At 40.0% G+C, this 20,289-nt stretch overlaps 1 protein-coding gene and 1 pseudogene across 4 annotated transcripts in view; one reads left to right on the top strand and one right to left on the bottom strand.

The window, feature by feature from the left end:
- Pou2f1 (POU class 2 homeobox 1) overlaps positions 1-20,289 on the bottom strand; it is a 143,085-nt gene that overhangs the window by 122,078 nt on the left and 718 nt on the right. The window lies entirely within an intron of this gene.
- On the top strand, positions 10,661-11,004 carry LOC105989684 (annotated as a pseudogene).

The following is a 20,289-nucleotide window of genomic DNA, read 5'->3' as shown; positions in this document are numbered from 1 at the left end:
CTCTACCACTTGAGCCATAGCGCCACTTCCGGCTTTTTTTTCTTTTTGCTTATGTGGTGCTGAGGAATCGAACCCAGGGTCTCAGGCATGCAAGGCAAGCACTCTACCACTGAGCAACCTTCCCAGCCCCCCCCCTTTTTTTTTAAATTGGTCATGGGGCTTGAACTATGGGCCTAGGCACTGTCCCTGAGCTCTTCAGCTCAAGGCAAACACTCTACCACTTGAGCCACAGTGCCACTTCTAGTTTTCTGGTGTTTAATTGGACATAAGAGTCCCATGGACTTTCCTTGCTCAGGCTGGCTTTGAACCACTATCCTCAGATCTCAGCCTCTGGAGTAACTAGGATTACAGGCATGAGCCACCAGGGCCAGGCTCTGGTAATTCTTTAATCCTAAAATTCCATTTCTAAGCATTTGTCTTTAAAAACTAAAACTCTGTACATGAATGTTTATCATACACAATGGAAAAAAACACATACAGGGGGCTGAGAAGGTGGCTCAGTGGTAGAGTGCTTGTCTTGCATGCATGAGGCCCTGGGTTCGATACCTCGGCACCACATAAGCAGAAAAAAAAAAAAAAAAAGCTGGAAGTGGTGCTGTGGCTCCAGTGGTAGAGCGCTAGACTTGAGCTGAAGGGCTGAGGGACAGTGCCCAGGCCCAGGGTTCAGGCCCCATGACCAGCAAAAAAATAAAAACAAAAACAAAAAAACTCACATACATTAAAAGAGATCAAGTAAACAGACTAGTAAACTATTCAATATACCCCAATACAGATATGATCCCAGCTGCAATCATTAAGGATGAAACAGGGGATTAAAGGTGTAGCTCATGTGGTAGAGTGCCTGCTTTGCAAGCATAAATATGTCCTGAGTTCAAACTCCAGTACCACAAAAAAAAATAAGGAACTATCACAAAAAGTAGATAAAAAGTATAGCCGAAAATTTGCAAAATTAGTTTAAAAGGTTGGTAAACTGGTGGACAGGAATGGGAAGAGGAAACTGGGTTGTAACACTGTTCAAAATGAATTGTACTAATTGCCTGACTTATGAAATAACTCCTCTCTACAACATCTTAATAACAAAAAAATTATATATATTTTTAAAAAGAAGCCAAGTGCTGGTAGTTCACGCCTGTAACCCTAGCTACTGAAGAGGCTGAGATCTCAAGATTGCAGTTGAAGCCTGTCCAAGCAGGAAAGTCTATGAGACTCTTATCTCCAATTAGCCAACAAAAAGCCAGAAATAGAGCTGTGGCTCAAAAGGTAGAGTGCTAGCCTTGAACAATGAAACTCGGGGACAGAGTTCAAGTCGCAGGACCAGAACACATCAACACACACAAAAGGAAGAAAGTTGTTGAAGAAATGAAAGCTGCAGATGGGTCAACATGATTCAGTTTTATAATACCAAGTGAAAACTGCTCCTTTGTTAATGTGGATCACTGGTGCCTTCTGAAAATTAAAATTCACTGTGGATTAGCAATAGGTCAACCTGAGCAGTAATTCAACAATCAACTTATTATCTGTGCCACCAGAAGGCATTCCAGCGGAGCATTGGAATGCCCAGGCTCACGCCTGTAATCCTAGCTACTCAGGAGGCAAAGATCTGAGGATTGTGGTTCAAAACAGCCTGGGCAGGAAAGTCCATGAGACTCTTATATCCAATTAACCATTTGAAAAATAGAAGTGGACCTGTGGCTCAAAATGGTAGAGCACTAGCTTTGAGCAAAAGAGCTCAAGGACAGCACCCAAGCTGTTTTCAATTTTGAACCCCATGATTGACCAAAAAAAAAAAAGGTATCTCACCGATTCTTGAAAAGGATAGAGAAACATTACATCTAGCAAATAAAAAATACTATTTATTTTGAACCTAGTAAATCCTAAAGGATAGGGAGCAATGAAAAACAAATATAGTGTCATGAAAATAAATAAAAAGGCAAGTTATATGAAAGGCCTATATTTTTATTTCTCTTTCAAAAGTTACATACGAATGCATGAAACACACGTGCACACTCACGTGCACGCACACACACACCTGTGCACAGGTGTGTACATACAGTAGATTGTCTATACAGTGATCCTTTACCTATTGTGAAAGTTATGTTCCAAAGACCCCCATAATAGGAAAAATCCTCAAAGTAGCAGTGTTAGATAGTCGGCCCTTGCTTATCTTTTTAAAAACTTGTGTTAAAATGAAGCTGCAATAAGTGAACCATGGTATAGCTATGGATGACTGTATACCAATAGATATTTATGCCTGCATATATACATTAGAACAACTTCCAAGAAATGGGCTCAATAATAACTGAACCTGGGTCAAACTAGTCCTTAGAACAATATAGAGCCATGAAGATGTGATTCCAGATGCAAGAGTTGACATTGGTATTACCACTACAGTCTAAATCCCCTGAAATTACACCATAATTTCTTCCAGCATCATTCATAAAATTAATTCATTTGCTCAGACTAAGTGATATTTTCAGATGCCTCTCTAAATATCAGAAGATTGGCCAGGCGCCAGGGGCTCACACCTGTAATCCTAACTACTCAGGAGGCTGAGATCTGAGGATTGCGGTTCAAAGCCAGCCCAGGCAGGAAAGACTGTGAGAATCTTATCTTCAATAAACCACCAACAAACTGGAAGTGGCACTGTAGCTCAAGTGGTAAAGAGCTGAGGGACAGTGCCCAGGCCCAGAGTTCAAGCCCCACGGCTATAAAAAAGAAAAAAAATCAGAAGATTTTCACCAATTCCTTTGTAATAGTGATTGGCAGCCACAAGCATATGTATGCTACAGTCAGTCTGCCAAAACATCATCCTCTTCTGGCTAAGAACAGGTGGCACTCAGACAAGAGGGAAGGGGGTTTCTCAACAATGTATCATAAGGAAAAGTTTTAGAGACAGCAAAACACCTAAACTGGGTATATATGACTGGGCATCAATAACATTAAAATAGTTGACTTTTCAGCAGAAATAATGAACCATCATTGATGCTATTCTTCATGTGAAAACTATACCCCTGGTTTAAGAACAGCTTAGTAAGAGAAAACAATGAAAAACAAATACAATTTTTGTATGCTTTGCCTGCACATCAATTTCAAGTCCCAACACATTTGTCAAACATTAAAATTTGTTAATAATATGACCAGGTATAGTAGCATCTCTGTAACTGCAACTACTTGGGAGACACAGATGGGGAGTATTGTAGTCCAAGGTCAGCCTAGACAAATGGTTAGCAAGACCCCATCTTAACAAACAAGCTGGGCAAAGTAGCCTGACTTATAATCCCAGCTATGACAGGGAAAGGCAGGAGGATCACAGTGAGACCTTATCTGAAAAATAACTAAAGCAAAAAAGGTGGGAGGTTTGGAGTGGAGATATGGCTCAAGCATAACACTTTCTGGCCTTAAGTTTAAACCCCACAAGTAACAACAGGAGTGGTAGTAGTAACACTAAGTAACCATGCTATTTTATTATCTCCCTAACTAAATCACAATATAAATGTTCCCAAATAAAAATTACCCAGATGCTAACATCCATAATTATAATGAATTCTAGCTTAACATATACTTTTTTTGAAACAGGTTCTTACAATGTAGACCAAGGTGGCCCAAAACTCACAATCCTACCTCTGCCTCCTGAATGTTGTGATTACAGAGTATGCTATCATACCCACTTTAATATATAATTTGCTTAACAGAAATGCAAAATGTCAAGATTTATGGATTACTAGGACCAGTGATTTTCATACCAGGAACCTCAAAAACAATTTATATCCAGTATCTGGAAATATCGGAAATCTAAATTAATATTAGACTTGATAATCAATTGTCTATCTCCAAGTTGAGTGTTGTGTCACACGCCTCTCCCCCCACACGCCTGTCCCCCCACTGGGGAAGCTAAGGTAGGAGAATTGAAAGTAGGAGCCAGGCTGGACATTATGGCAAATCCAAGCAAGGCTAGCCTAAGTTATAAATCTAGACCCTGGGGAGGGACAAAGGCAGGAGGGAGTTAGAGAAAGATGGAAGAGAAAACGAGGGAAAAAATAAATGAGAAAAAAAAAAGGAGTATCACTGATACCACATAACCTGGACCTGGGAATCGTTAGAAAGTGCTGATGATATTGGGGGGGAGGGGGGAGGCTGGGAAGGGATGTGAAGGGTAAACAAAAGGAGGAGGCTGCAATGCTTGGTAAGAAATGTACGCATTATCCTGCCCATGTAATTGTAACCCCTCTGTACAGTATCTTCACAAATAAAATTAAATTAAATTAAAAAAAAAGAAAGTGCTGATGATGAACTCAAAAGACAGTTCTTAAATATATAAATCTTGCAGCAGAAATTCTGCAATCTCTTAATTCTACATATTATTCATCATTCATCTGATTGAATAAATGATCAAGAGAATGATAATGCTTCTGACTACTGCTATAACAAAAATAGGTCACAGGTCTGTCACTTTCTTAAGTCTCAGTTTCCTCTCCTGAAAGATAGGGATACATATCACATAAAATCTTTCTGATTAATATTTAAAGCATTCAGCACAGTAATTAGCACAACAATTTGTTTAACTATTACTATCATCATTACCAGAAACCAATGTATTTTTATTAGAAGGTATAGTCTCTGCCACAAATTTCTGTCACTGAAAAATACAAAGATCATGAAAATAGTCTCATTATTTAGAAATCACATTAAGCTCTTCAGTTACATCTCACTCTTCCTGAACCAATCTGCTGAAGTTAAAGGCTGTGAAAGTGTTGTTTTCATGTGTATATTTGATGCCCTCTTGGTGCAGAACAATTTTAATCCCACCTCCTAGACCCAGCCTTAGACTTATAACTCCTACTCACTCTTCATGTTTTAGGAAATATCTCCTCAATAAGTCCTTCCTAAATAATTTTCCCCATATTAAGATACCTACCTTATGCTCCCTGAATAGTGTGAACCTCCATATTTAAATCACTGAACACTGCAATTTTTCTTTTTTTTGGTCGGTTATGGGGCTTGAACTCAGCCTGAGCATCGTCCCTCAGCTCTTCAGCTCAAGGCTAGCGCTCTACCACTTGAGCTACAGCACTACTTCCGGTTTTCTGTGGTTGGAGATAAGAGTTTCCCGGACTTTCCTGCCCAGGCTGGCTTTGAACCTCGATCAACAGATCTCAGCCTCCTGAGAAGCTAGGATTACAGGCATGAGCCACCGGTGCTCGGCTGCTCTTTTCTACTATATTGTTTCCCCAAGAAATTGTAAACCATCAGAGGGCAGAGATGGTAACTTATTTTGCATCATTCTTATCACCAATGTTGGGTACATGGCAAGGCATAAAAGAGACTACAAATATTTGCTGAATTAAAGGTAAAAGGACATTCATTACAACTTAGTTGTACTCATACAGAATACTACAATTCTTAATAAGCTCATGTCTTTATTCACTCACATTTTAGGATGATTCAAGTTTAAAATCTAAGTCCAACTCCTATGGGTACATAATTAAGTTCCGTTGCTAAGACAGCATCAAGTTTCATACTCTACACTAAAATATTAGATGAAAGTTAATGCATTCACAAAATCTGTTCTGTTTCCTTATCTTCACCTTGTCTTTCCTTGTTTTGAAAAACTCCTGTCTAGAAACATAGAAAGTTTTTCCTTCCTCCAGTCCCCACCCCCACTGCTGTGTGTATGTGTGTGTGTGCGTGCACGCGTGAGCACGCACACCAGTACTAGAGCTTGAATTCAAGACCTGGACACAGCTTTTTCACTCAGGGCTAGTGCTATACTACCAGAGAACACAGCTCTACTTCAAGCATTTTGCTAGTTCATTGTAGACAAAAGTGTCACAGACTTTCCTGCGCAGGCTGGCTTTCAACTGCAATCCTCAGATCTCAGACTATTGAGTAGCTAATTTTCAGGCATGAGCCACCAACACCCAGATTTGACTGTGTCTTCCAGCTTGGTAGGTAGGCATTCTACTACCTAAGCCAGGCCTCTAATCCTTTTGCTTTCTTAGTTTCTTTTTTAGATCAGATCTGTGCTGATTTTGCAGGAGCTTGCCTTCAACCAAATTCTCCTGTTTCTCCCCTCTGTAGTAGATGAAATTACAGGTGTGTAATACCATGACTAGCTAAAAATTTTAAGGAGTGTTCATCAGTTCCACAACCCCATAACCCTCCTTCATCCACAGCGGGCCCTTAACCATTTGTTCTGGCTTTTTTGTTGTTGTTGTTCTGGCTTTTTGATGAAATGTAACTGGGCTAGCTCTGAACTGTGATCCTCAGATCTGAGCTTCCTGAATAGCTAGGCTTATTCTGAATACGAGCCACTGGCACCTGACTCTACATTTTTTTAAAAGTATATAAACTTTTTTTCCTAACTCATTATTTTTTACAGGTCAGAAAAAGTTAAGTGATTTGTTGAAGATCCAATAGGTAGATAATACTTAGAACAAGGAAATTAGGTTCTAGTTCTCAGTCTATATTTTCATTATGAAATCTTTTGTTAGTGTTGTTATATGTGTACTAGAGAACAAACCCAGAGCCTGTGCATGTGAAGCAAGTGTTCCCTCACTGAGTTACCTTCCTCATTAGCCAGTTTTCCTAGTACAATAACTGAGAACCATTTGGGGGAGTAGTCTAAAAAATAAATAATCTTGAAATGCAACAAGTAATCATTTAATGCTAGGAATCACCTGCAAAGCTCTGTTAAATACAGATTTTCAGATCTCCACAATATTAGAAACCAGTTGAGGCCTGTACCTTGTCATGCACAAATTCCATGGGTGACTCAAACCCCAACAAAGAATGAGTCACTAATTTAATCAATCAAGCATTATTTGTTAAATGACTACTAGTATGTTCATGTCCTCAATGCTCATATATAAGGAAACAAGACTTACTTATATAATCAGGGAAGAAATACTACTGCCCATTATGAAGTGCTGAATTAGCTAAAGGAACATAAATTAAGTACTAAATTCAGGTCAGTGGCACAGGAGCTCAGGCTTAAAAACAAGGATTATTTGAGGAGACAGACTACGAATAGATAAGTCCCTTAAAATAAACGTGGAGGAGAAAGATTTTAGACTTTGCAGTACTAAGGATCCAGTGGCTGGCCCAGCAACTACTGAATAGAACAGGAAGAGAATGCCTTCTCTCCTTCTAGATTCCATTCAAATCAGACCAAAACAGCTCAATTTGTGTGCGAGAGAGAGAGTGTGTGTGTGCGCCCACACGTCAATCCTGGGGCTTCAACTCTGGGTCTGGACACTGTCCCTCAGCTCTTCAGCTCAAGACTACTGCTCTACCACATGAGCCACTCTGGTTTTCTGGTGGTTTATTGGAGCTAAGAGTTTCATGGACTTTCCTGCCCCTGCTGGCTTTGAAACTGTGATCCTTAGATCTCAGCCTCCTGAGTAGCTAGGATTACAGGCATAAGCCACCAGCGACAGGCTGAACAGCTCTATTTTTACCTATAAGAACCCACGATTTTAAAGGTGTGAAAATTGGGGGTATAAAATGTGTAAGGCTCTGGGTTCCATCCCTAGTACTGGAAGAAGTGTGAAATTACTCTTAATTTAAAAATGCAAGGAAGCCAGGCACCAGTGGCTCACGCCTGTAATACTACTACTCAGGAGGCTGAAATCTGAGGATCATGGTACAAGGCCAACCTGGGGAGGAAAGTCTGCGAGACTCTTATCTCCAATAAACTAGTCAGAAAACTGGAAGTGGCGCTGTAGCTCAAGTGGTAGAACACTTGACTTGAGCTGAAGAGCTGAGGAGAACGCTTAGGCCCAGAATTCAAGCCCCACAACCGACAAAAAAAAAAAAAAAATCAAGGATTGTAAAAATCCATGAAGTAACAACTACCCAAAATTACACAGCTAATTAATGATATAGATCCCAGATTTCTCAACTCCCAGACCCCTTTTCACATACTTCATACATTACAGGTGCCAAGGCAGTGTGAGAAAAGCAGCTATTCTAACTAAGTAGATTGCTCCCTTTCTGTCAATTTTGTGAGAACTGATTTTCTAAAAAGTCCCTGCTTTGGCCAAATAGCTTGGCCCTTGTTAATTATATTTCAGTTACATCTTCTTAGTGCTGTGCTTCAATTAAGACATCCTGTTAAAGCCGGGCGCTGGTTGCTCACGCCTGTAATCCTAGCTACTCAGGAGGCTGAGATCTGAGGATTGCGGTTCAAAGCCAGCCCGGGCAGAAGAGACCGTGAGACTCCTATCTCCAATAAACCACCAGTAAACCGGAAGTGGCACTGTAGCTCAAGTGGTAGATCGCTCGCCTTGAGCTGAAGAGCTGAGGGACAGCGCCCAGGCCCAGAGTTCAAGCCCCATGACCGACCAAAAAAAAAAAAAAGACATCCTGTTAGAAGCTCCATGAATTTTAGTTACACCCTGTTAATTAAGCTACATCCTTCTATACACGGTGAACCTGCACTCAGCCAATCCAAGCAGAGGGGCAGGGCCTGCTGGGTTAGGGATAAAAATGGAGCAGCCTTCCAGCACTGTAGGCTTGCTTGCCAGATCTTTTGGCTGATACTATACCCTTTTGCAGAAGTAAACTTTACCTTGTTCCTTTCCAGTTGGTGTCTTTATTCGTATGTGACACCCCAATATCCCGAACTATTTCTAACAGCAGGGATAATTATAGAACATCTCAAACTCTATGGCCTGACCAAACAAAACAGAGGTTTACTTTCAGATCCCATCTCAAAGTGGGACTGGGATCCAGGTAAGACTCAACATAAAATAGAACTACCCCCACCCTCCCAAAGAAGATTTTCAACTTTTAGAAGATTGTGTGTGCATGCATGTGCACACCAGTTCTAGGCTTGAACTCAGGGTATGGGCACTGTCCCTGAGCTTTTATACTCAAGGATAGTGTTCTCTTGAGTCACAACTCAACTTTTTCTTTAATTGGGGGAGGGGAGTTTAATTATAAGTAAGAGTCACAAGAACTTTCCTGCCCAGGCTGGCTTCAAACCATAATCCTCTGATCTCAGCTTCCTGAGTAGCTAGACAACAGGCAAGAGGCACCAGCACCCAGTGACTTTTCTAAAAGTTAAAAGCTGATAAAAGAAATGCTCTGTTTGTGGTAGAATCACTAAGTCATACTCTTAAAGGCAAAAGATCAGAATGCAAGGGCAGGAGTGAAGGATAGATAATAATAAGTCCAGAAATCAAGGACATGTTTATATTTGCTTCAAACAGCAATGACCACTTCCACAGAAGCCTCCTTTGTCAATGCTGGCTACAGACATAAATGCACAATCTACATACAACAAGAGGCTGCATGGAATCCATCAGCCACTAACACGTCTCCATAGTAGCACAAGTAATAAAATCACTGATTTTTTTGTTGTTGTTGTTGATCATGGGGCCTGAACTCTGGGCCTGGGTGCTGTCCCTCAGCTCTTCAGCTGAAGGCTAGCACTCTACCACTTGAGTGCCAGCCCCACTTCCAGCTCATTTCTGCTTATGTGGTGCTGAGGAATCAAACCCAGGGCCTCATGCATGCAAGGCAAGTACTCTACCACTGAGCCACCTTCCCAGCCCCATAAAATCACTGATTTTACACTCATGTGCTCCTCTAAGAGAAAACAAGGGCACAGATGTATCTATCAATTTGTTGTCCCTCACAGAATCCCTGTAATACTGGTGTTACCACAATCTTACTGTTGATAGATATAACTATAGAGGTCAGTGGCAAAGCCAAATTGAGATGTCTAGAATTTAGTATCCACCTTCAATGCTCAGTCAACACAGACACAGCAACACAAACATTTATTAATTCTAGTGTTATCACACATGTAACACATTTAAAAAATTCAATTTTTACAAGGAGCTTAAAACAAAGCATGTTTAAAATTCAGATCTTGCCTTGTTTCCCAAATAGCTCCCTCTCCCAACTTTTCTACATCTATCTTTTTGTTGCACTGCTCTTCTCTGAACTAAATCATAATACTCCCTCTGGCTGGCTGCTGAAAACTGTAAAGTCCCAGACTGCCTTCCTCTACTCATCAACACACAGTCTAAGAAACAGCTAACCTTGAAGTCCTTCTATACCCACCACACTTGGTGCTTATTAAAGCATATGACCTTGGAAAAAACATAGGTCCCATGGTTTCCCTTATTTGCAATAACTAGTATATATCTGAGACAAGCAGAAAATGTCAGATAAGATGATGTTAAGCAACATAAACCCCAAGATAAGGACACAAGTGGTTTTTTTTCTTTCTTGCTATTGTTTCTAATGTATTTATAAGGTAACACGTGATTTTTTTTTTTTTGGTTGCTTTGTATGTCCCTCCCCAACAGTATAACTCCTGTTGGTATAATTTGGGGAATGGAAGGGAAAAAACAAATTGTTTAAATAGGGATACAGGTTGACCCATTGCAACAATGAGATGTACAAGACGCTATGTTGAAAAAGGAACATGTTGAAAAAACGAACTTTACAATTTGGGGGGGTTGGGTAGTTGTGGGGATGGGAGGGAAGGGATGGATAGGAGGGGGGGGAAACAAAAACAATGCTTGATAAGAAATGTAGTCATTACTTTGCTCATGTGATTGTAACCCCTCTGTACAGTATTTTCACAATAAAAAAAAACTTTTTTAAATCAGTTAATCTCTTTTGGCGCTGCTGCAGGCTTTCCTGCCATCATGGTTAATGTTCCTAAAACCGGCCATACTGTTTGTAAGAAGTGTGGCAAGCACCAACCTCACAAAGTAACACAGTACAAGAAGGGCAAGGATTCTCTGTATGCCCAGGAAAGCGTCGTTACGACAGGAAGCAGAGTGGCTATGGCAGTCAGACTAAGCCAATTTTCCAGAAAAAAGCTAAGACTACAAAGAAGATTGTGCTGAGACTTGAATGTGTTGAGCCCAACTGTAGATCTAAGAGAACGCTAGCTATTAAGAGATGCAAACATTTTGAATTGGGTGGAGATAAAAAGAGAAAGGGGCAAGTGATCCAGTTCTAAACTCCAACTTTTGTTATGAAGACACTAAAATTATTAGGTTAAATTTAAAAAAAAAATCAGTTAATCTGACCTTTATTTTCCTCAACTATAAAATGGGTATAATAATACTTGCCTGTAAGGTCTTAAGTAATGAGAATGCTGCTAAAAATTTTAAGACACTATAAAAATATACATTATCATTATGTCATGATTATGGTAATTTTATTTATACCTGCTTTGCTCCATAAAGGAGGTAAAGGAGCCCACATAAAACACAAAACAACAAGACTTTCAAGATGGAAGCAATAAAAGAAATACAAAACAAATGTAAGGACATAAAATGGAATTGGAATGGGGATAAGAAAATTGCATACCCATAACTGCCTCTGTATTTGCTTCCTTTCAGGTTAGTAATTTATATAAACTTTGAATTTGATTTGGAAAGACAACAAAGTCAACTAGACAAGTCTGTATCCACAAACTGAAAACAAATGCAGTGGTCAGAAACAGAAGTTTCTATTGTAAAGATCAAGCAAGAAATTCTCCTAATGGTCATCTTTCTGTGTAATTAGACAAGACCCTCAAAAGCTGTATCATGGATTGAATACCTAGCTTATTACATTGTTATTAGACTAAAAGCCTCTTGTGATCAGGTAATTGTTTTATATGTGTTTATATCTCTGGCCACAGAGCAATTATCTATAAGACCAAATACAAGTACCTCAATTTCTATATATTGACTTTTATTAATCCAATATCCCTTTTTCAACTATCCTGCACAGTGACCACATGAACCCTAAAGCATCATTTTTAATCATATCATTCCATAGTTTGAAAAACTTCCAATGGCTTCTTTGCAGACAGCAAATGGCAGAGAACAAATACCACTTCATTCCTCAACTATATAGCACAATACTGAACAACCACCTCCCCCACTGAAGTGACCTTCCCTGTCTTTCCATTCCTAATTTTTTTCTTAATAAGCGTAAAATCTCATCTACACAAATCCTACTCTGGCAGCAATGTGGTAGAGTGAGAAAGGAGAATGTGGGAGAAGACAAAAAGACTGAAGTCTGGGCATGGCAATGAAGGCACATACAGCTGAGCAGTAGATCAAGTTTAGCATACATTAGGTTTAAGTTAGATCTCTGGCACCACAAAAAGGCTTAAGACCAAAAAACAAAAATAAAAAGACAAAAGTCTTGTGTTCCAACCTGTTACGTAACAGTTAGGTGGCTGGAAGCAAGTCATTAAACCCTGTGAAAATATTTTCTAGCCTTGAAGCAAAAGCTTTAGTTAGGATAGATTGTAACTAAATTATCTTTTAGCTATAACATTATAAAATGCTTTGGAAAATTCAACTAGGACACACCCTGATTTCTTTTGATCCTTCATTATCTGTTACCTGTTTTAATATGTAATTATATGTGTCGTTTTTAAATTCTGCTTTGTTAAGCTGGCAGCATTCTTATAAGCCCTTGTTATCTCAAAGACAACTGGCTTTGGACCAGTTACTCAACAGTTATTTTGATAAGCTTAAGAAATGTGTACGATCCCTCCCCCACAGTATAACCCCTGCTTTCACTATATTTAATGTCAGTATAACTTGTGGAGGAGAGGGAGAAAAAACAGTTGTTTAAGGATACAGGTGGACCTAATGCAACAACGAGAAGTATAAGTTGTCATGTCCAAAACGAGCTTTACAACGTCGGTTGGGGGGGGGGGGGAAGGGGGGAGGGAAGGAGAGGGAGGGGGGGGGGGGGGGGGGGGAGGGGGGAGGCTGGGAAGGGATGTGAAGGGTAAACCAAAGGAGGAGGCTGCAATGCTTGGTAAGAAATGTACGCATTATCCTGCCCATGTAATTGTAACCCCTCTGTACAGTATGTTCACAAATAAAAAAAAAAAAAGAAAGCTCTCGCCAGTAATCCTAGCTACTCCAGGGGCTGAGAGCTGAGGATCACTGGTTCAAAGCCAACCCAGGCAGGAAAGTCTGTGAGATTCTGATCTCCAAGTAACCATCAGAAAACCTGAAGTGGCACTGTGGCTCAAGTGGTGGAGCACTGGCCTTAAGCTGAAGAGCTTAGGGACAGTACCCAGACCCAATGTTCAAGCCCCACAACTGAGAGAGAGGAAAAAAAAAAAAAGCAAAAAAGAAAAGAAAAGAAAGAATAGAAAAGAGTAAGAGCCAGGGCTGGTGGCTCACTTTTGTAATTTTAGCTACTCAAGAGGCTGAGAATTGAGATGCAAAACCAGCCACACTTTTATCTCCAATTAACCAGCAAAATATCTGAAGTGGAGGTGTGGCTCAGGTGGTAGAGTGTGAGCCTTGGCTGAGAAAACCTAAATGAGAATACAAAGTTCAGAGTTCAAGCCCCAGTCCAGAAGAAGGGGGTGGAAGGGGATTAAAATACTTATTTCTAAAGACTGAGAATTATCTTGCTTACTTCAGTACTAATCAGAAAACAAAAGGATTTTATTCAATAAGCAGCCCATGAAAGCAAATGTAGTTTAAAAAAAAAAAATCACCAAAAGTAAAGAGACAACAACATTTAGGTCACTTAAAACGCATCTTCAGCGCAATTCCATTACTTATGGTAAACACAATCTTGGAATACAAATGAGTCTTATATAGAACATGTTTATTTCCAAGTAGTTCCTATTTAGATTTCCTAATGCAGAGAAATTTTACTAGAAAAAAAATCTGCCATAAATTTTATTTTTATTATCGTACTGAACTAATTTCATATTTCGATGATTCCAACATAAAAACCAATAAAGTTATAAAGAATTATGAAATAATGTTGACAAATTAAATCATACTTCCAGTGAATCTCAGTATTGTCAGCTAAGTAAATTTACTCTCATTTTGTGCTTTTCACATTTAGAGAAAATACATTTCCTTAAGTTTTCTATTTCCAATTCAGAAAATCCAAAACAGAATCTGATAAACCTAGAAGTTTGCTGATTCTTCTTTTGCTCACTTACTAATCCCATCAGCAAAACTGAGGCAACATAAAAGCCTAAAATGGAGAATTTTTTAAATTTTAAAGGTATTTTATCAAAAATATTCTAGCAATGTTAAGTAAGTTAGCATAGAGTGTTTTAATTGGTAAAAATTAATTAGTAAAACAGAGCTCTCTATGCATTATTTGTAAAGAGCTTGAAGTGAGAAGCTCTGAAATGTAGGATAATTTATATTCTAAATTCTAAATACATTACAAATCATTCAATGGCTCATGCTATTTTTGCTGCTCTTGCTATTACTAATGAAAGAATTTACACAAATTTCATCAATTTAAGCAGTAAGAAATACTTTAGTACAAAATAAAGCCATTTAATCTGGGCACTGGTGGCTCTTGCCTATAATCCTAGCTACTCAGGAGCCTGAGATCTGAGAATCCTGGTTCAAAGCCAGGCGGGGCAGAAAAGTCCAATAGACTTATCTCCAGTAAATACTAGAAAGCCGGAAGTGGCACTTTGGCTCAGGCAGTAGAGCGCAGGGACAGGGCCCAAGCCCAGAGTTCAAGCCCCCATAACCGACAAAAAAATAAAAATAAAGCTATTTAAAAATCTAGTTAACAATTATCTTTATTTACAATAAAATTTATATCAACAATGGGCAGAAATGTTTGCTAAAATATACATAAGGAAAGTGCTATTCTGTAAAGCTTAATCATTACCTCTTTTAATTAGAGATATTTAAGTATTTAGACACTATAAAAAAGAAAAATTAAGCTATGTTCTAAAGAATTTCCTTTAAAGGGGTAGGGCAGTGGGAGACTGAGGCAGGAGAATAGTTTAAGGCCAGCAAGGGCTACATTCCTAGAGAGTCTAGGTTAAAAGGTGGTGGGGAATAGCCAGGTTACCAATATTTGTAATCCTTGAATCCTAGCTATAAAGGATCACAGTAGGAAGGAAAATCCTGGAGACTCTTAGCTCCAATTAACCCCAAAAAGCCAGAAGTGGAGCTGTGACACAAGTGGTAAAACACTAGCCTTGAGCAAAAAAAGTCCAGGCCCTGAATTCAAGCCAGGTCTGGAACAAAAAAAAAGAAGAGAGAGAGAGAGAGTGGGATGGGTGTTAGAGAAGATTAATGCAGGAAGAATACAGAACCTCAAATAAAGTATGTGTGTCACTAAGTCAAATCCACAACTTTCTACTCTAATGCCAATATTAGAATTCCTTGAAGAAATAATAAATAATAGCTAGGTTTGCTCAGAAATTTAGCACTTATGAAAACATTAGAAACAAGAAAATAGGTGACCACAAAGAGGCATGTTTTGTGGGCAACTTGTTCACTACTTCAACAGTTCTAAATAAAATCTCCTTGTTAATCATCAAAAGTTTGTAACTAAATCAACAATGATGTATCAAAGCAAACTAATGGCAGTTGCATGACAATACAAAGATACCAGAACAGTGGGGGGGGGGGTTGTATTGTTGTTTTGCCAGTCCTGGGGCTTGAATTCAAGGTCTGGGCACTGTCTTTGGGCTTCTTTTGCTCAAGGCTAGAGTTCTTCCACTTGGGCCACAGCACCATTTCCAGCTTTTTCTGATCAGTTTATTAGGATAAAAGAGTCTCATGGCCTTTCCTGCCAGAGCTGGCTTCAATGTCATCCACAGATCTCAGCCTCCAGAGTAGCTAAGATTATAGTCGTGGGTATACAGTGACTGGGGTTTTAACATTAAAAATAAAATACACACGGTGGCTCATGCCACACCCTCAATTTAAAATCAAGCAATACTCACTAGCCACTGCTAATCCTAGCTATTCAGAAAACTGAGACCTGAGGATCCCAGTTTGAAGCCAGTCCAGGTATAAACTCCAAGACTACATCCCCTGATAATAAGCACAAAGCCAGGACATAGGTATGGAGCAAATAAAGCTCAGCCTGTGAGCAAGATAGCTAGGTCCAGAGTTCATACCCTGGTACAAAGATCAAGCACACTTCAAATATTTCATTTTTAATGGAAAACATTTATGAAAGTTAGCACTGAAACATTTAGTTCTTTCTTTTTTTTTCGGTTGGTCATGGGGCTTGAACTTTGGGCCTGGACACTGTCCCTGAGCTCTTCTTCAGCTCAAGGCAAGAGCCCTACCTCTTGAGCCACAGCTAACTGGCTAACTGAAGATAAGAGTCTCATAGAGCCAGGCGCTGGTGGCTCACGCCTGTAATCCTAGCTACTCAGGAGGCTGAGATCTGAGGATCGCGGTTCAAAGCCAGCCCGGGCAGGAAAGACCGTGAAACCGGAAGTGGCGCTGTAGCTCAAGTGGTAGAGCACTCGCCTTGAGGGACAGCGCCCAGGCCCAGAGTTCAAGCCCCACGGCCGACAAAAAAAAAAAAAAAGAAAGAGTCTCATAGACTTTCCTGCCCAAGCTGGCTTGGAACTGCAATCCTCAAATCTCAGCCTCCTGAGTAGCTAGGCTTACAGGTGTGAGCCCCAAGCATCCAGCTCGTTCTCTCATTTTATAACCCATCTGCCTGAGATATTCAAAGATGTTAAACATATTTGGTGGCATAAGAGCAATTTGATATTCTGAACCCTAAACTTATTCCAAAATCCACTGAGCAGATGAATGGCAGATTAACAGTTCAACCTGGGCAGCAATGAAGTATATTTTATTTTTACTCCTTTTCTCTATCTATTGGTACACTGAACAGTAAATTAAAAATACAGCAGAACACTATCAAAACCTAAATAATAGTCTACTGTTTGTTTTTGTCTTTACAACCAGCATTTTTACCATAACAAAATGAAAAGAATTACAAGTTAACTTGAGAGAAGAGGCTAAAATTACTTTTACAGTAATGGCTTGGAAGCAGAAAAGCACTTCCAAAACTAATAACATCTGGTCAGCTGTCATGAATGTTCAAGATCTTAATTTAAAAGCTCCATCATAGTTAACTGAGGGAAAGGGAGAAGTTAAAAAAGAAGTGATAATGGATTTTCTAGAAACTTATGGAAAGTCACCTGACAGATACAAAAGAAGATAGGCAGATTTTAAACTTGAGACTGCAAAAGCAACCTAAAATTCTCTACCAAACTTTGCTCACAAATAAAGCACAGCAATTCTCTCACATTACCTTAAGACAAACTAGCTAAAAATTTGATGAGAAGGGCTAGGAAGTGGGTCAGTGATAGAGTGTTTGCTTGGCATACATGAGGCCCTGGGTTTGATTCCTCAGCACCACATAAGCAAAAAAGAAAAAAGCCAGAAGTGGCACTGTGGCTCAAGAGTGGTAGAGCACTAGCTTTGAGCTGAAGAGCTGAGGGACAGTGCCCAGGCCCAGAGTTCAGGCCCCATGACTGGACCAAAAAAAAAAAAAAAAAAAGTATAAGTGGAATCTGTATTTTGCCAATAGGAAAAATTTTTAAGTTACTAATCAAAACAAAATGCATAAAATCCAAAAGAATTGTGAACTTTTAAAAAATGATTTGCAGAGCACCTAATTTCCTATAATTATTCTACCTTATTTTAAACACTGTAATTTCAAACTAAAAGAATATACTGTCCTATTTTCATTTCAGTTTTAGTCATTAAAATAGACTCAAAAGCATGACTGTAATCTTAGTAATAAGGAGGTCAGGAGAGGCAGATTATGAGTTCAAGGCTAACTTGGACTGCATAGTAAGACCTGTCTCAAAAATATAAAGGTTCTAAAACAAATGGTCTCACCACAATCCTGGGCTGATTAAGTAGCTTCCTGTAAGTGTTTGGGAAATTATAACAAATCTACGTAAAATAAGCATGTGTATGTTTATTATAGACATGGATCATGTCTGATTATTCTTATTTGAAATCCAAATTTCATTTGAAGTTGGAGAAAATCAAATTTTTACTACAGCATGGAAAAGCAACCAAAACATTAAAGGCAGGTAACAATGCTTATCCTTTCTCTTTATTACAAAAATCATAATAGTGAAATTTGGTTAAAATGTATTTTATCACGCTGAATAAAATATCTGCAGCCTCAGTAGTGGTTAAATTGCAGCTATAAAGGAAATTGTCCTGAGATAAATGGTTTCCCTTTGAGAAGGCTTCATTGCTACACTTCACCCCAGGATAATAAATCAAATTAACTGCACCTTGTCCTCTATCCAATGACATCATCAGTTTGACCACATCTTGGGAATTGGGTGCAAAAACATATGCTATTTAAGGCATGAAATCATATTACTGCCTTTTGTCCATCCGACCTCATGCTGCAGTCTCTGAAACAGTCTGAAGCAGCTGGTCACCTGAACATTCTCTAGAAACAGATTTTTTTTCTGGCTGCATTCAGGGCCTATCTACTGGATGAAAAGGTAGGGAAAAATACATCGAGAACTAGTTATTTTAAATTATCTTGCTTTTAGAACATTAAATCTTGAATTGTTACAAATTAAAAAATTAATATTTCTTTTCCATGTAGCTAGCCACGAAATATGTAGCCAGTTGTTCACCATAAAGTGGCTCAATGTAATTTCAACGGTTCAAAATTAATATGGTGTTAAGCATGACTCCTCAAATACATCCCTCAAGAAAAAAAAATGGGGGGTGGGGGAAGCAAACTACAACTACACAAAGATATCTTAAAAGAAAACTTTGTCCACAGAGATCAAATATCGACATTGTTTCTCTAAACAGTAAAAGTTAATCTGCCTTTCACAGGCCAACTGTCCTAAGTCTAGATAAAACATAAAATCAATTCTGACAACTTAAGCAGAGGGGCAGGTGTGCTAGGAGAATAAGTTCTAAGATGAGTGTAGACACAATGCCTGTGTTTATTCTTCTATTTTCACTCATTTAACCATGACACAAATGCTCAAGAAAACATAACCTCTTTTCTGTTTTCTGTAGTGTTACCATTAAAACAAGTCTAGGACAGAGATTGAACAAAATTAATGTCACCTCACTTAGAATGCAGGTTAGAAAGGGTGCACAACTGAGAAATTAAAGTATCATTAATTGGAATTTCTAAAATACTTAACTACTTTACAACTCCTAGAAAGAAAAAAATTACTGGGCTTTTCGTTTCACAAATACTACAGATCTTAATAAAGCTCAAAAGTATTTAACTTGGGTGGAGGGACAAGGAGAACTATCTATCCCCACAACAAAGTCATCTATGTGTATTAAACAAAAATAGATTTCATAGCTTCTGAAAATGAGAAAACAATTTTTCCCTAGGCCCCACATTACTGCAAACTAACTATAACAAAGTCTTTTAAGAGAGAAAACCAACCACCACAGAGCCGATGCTTAGATGGAGCTGTCTTAATGTTGTTAAGGCCCTGAGGAGGGTGTGTTTTGCCCACGAAAGAGAGAGGCACAGGGCAACTGGTAGGGTAGTCATTTTGGTTATTAGTAAATAAATCAAGTAGCAGAGAATCTGAGGCCTAGGCAACTACTACAGAAGTCACGGCCTAGCTCTCTCCTTCTCTTCCCAGCACAGGCTGGGTTTGATCTCAGAGCCCAGCAGATTGCCAAGGGAAAAAGAGAAAGGAAAACACACACACACACACACACACACACACACACACACACACACACACGAAGAATCATATCGAACCACAAAAGCACATGGGGCGAATGTAAAATATAAACACGGCGTTGGGCTGTGAGTGGCTGTTATTAAAGGTCTGAATTACTAAACATGAGAGGCGGGGAAAGCCAGGCGGCCATTTCAATAATATAAACCTCCCCGAATTAGACATTATTCAAATGAGAGAGGCTGCGCTGAGCGAGTAGAGTGGACCGAGCACCCAGCGAAAAAACACCACCACGGCGCCAGGGAGGGGATCCCCGTTCCTAGTCACCCACTCCCAGCAGGAGAGAGGAAATCAAGAGTATGATCAACTTGTCAGGCCGGCCGGCCTGTTTCGGGTAGAAGGGCAGCCTTTTAAGGCCGAGTTCTCCGGAGGCCTCAGGACTCTCAGAGCCAAAACCCACACCCCACACGGGCCACCGGGTCCCGGCGTGGAGGGGAAGGGGGCTCCGACCACGCCGACATCTTAATCCCCATCTCCCGGAACGGTACAACCCACGGGACGGCTGACCGATGGCACCGGGCACATCGACAGCCCAAGCTGTCCCTTCGGAGGGGAACTTTCCCCTAGGGCGCCTCCCACCCAATCACTCCCAAGGAGGCGCAGAGGTCCCCGCAGCCCCCGGGCCACCTCGTAGCGCCCACGGCTGCTGTCCCTACCCACTTAGGGAAACAGGCCTGGCTCGGGTCAGGCCGCCAGCCCTGGGCACCAATAGGGCGCGGCCGAGGTACAGGGGCCATGACCCCCGGACTCGGCCCCGCGCGGACCCCCGCACGGCGGCAGGCGCGGGCAGG

This window comes from Dipodomys ordii, unplaced genomic scaffold, assembly GCF_000151885.1.
Source record: "Dipodomys ordii isolate 6190 unplaced genomic scaffold, Dord_2.0 Scaffold57, whole genome shotgun sequence".
Taxonomy (NCBI): domain Eukaryota; kingdom Metazoa; phylum Chordata; class Mammalia; order Rodentia; family Heteromyidae; genus Dipodomys; species Dipodomys ordii.
This window is presented reverse-complemented; position numbering and strand designations above follow the sequence as displayed.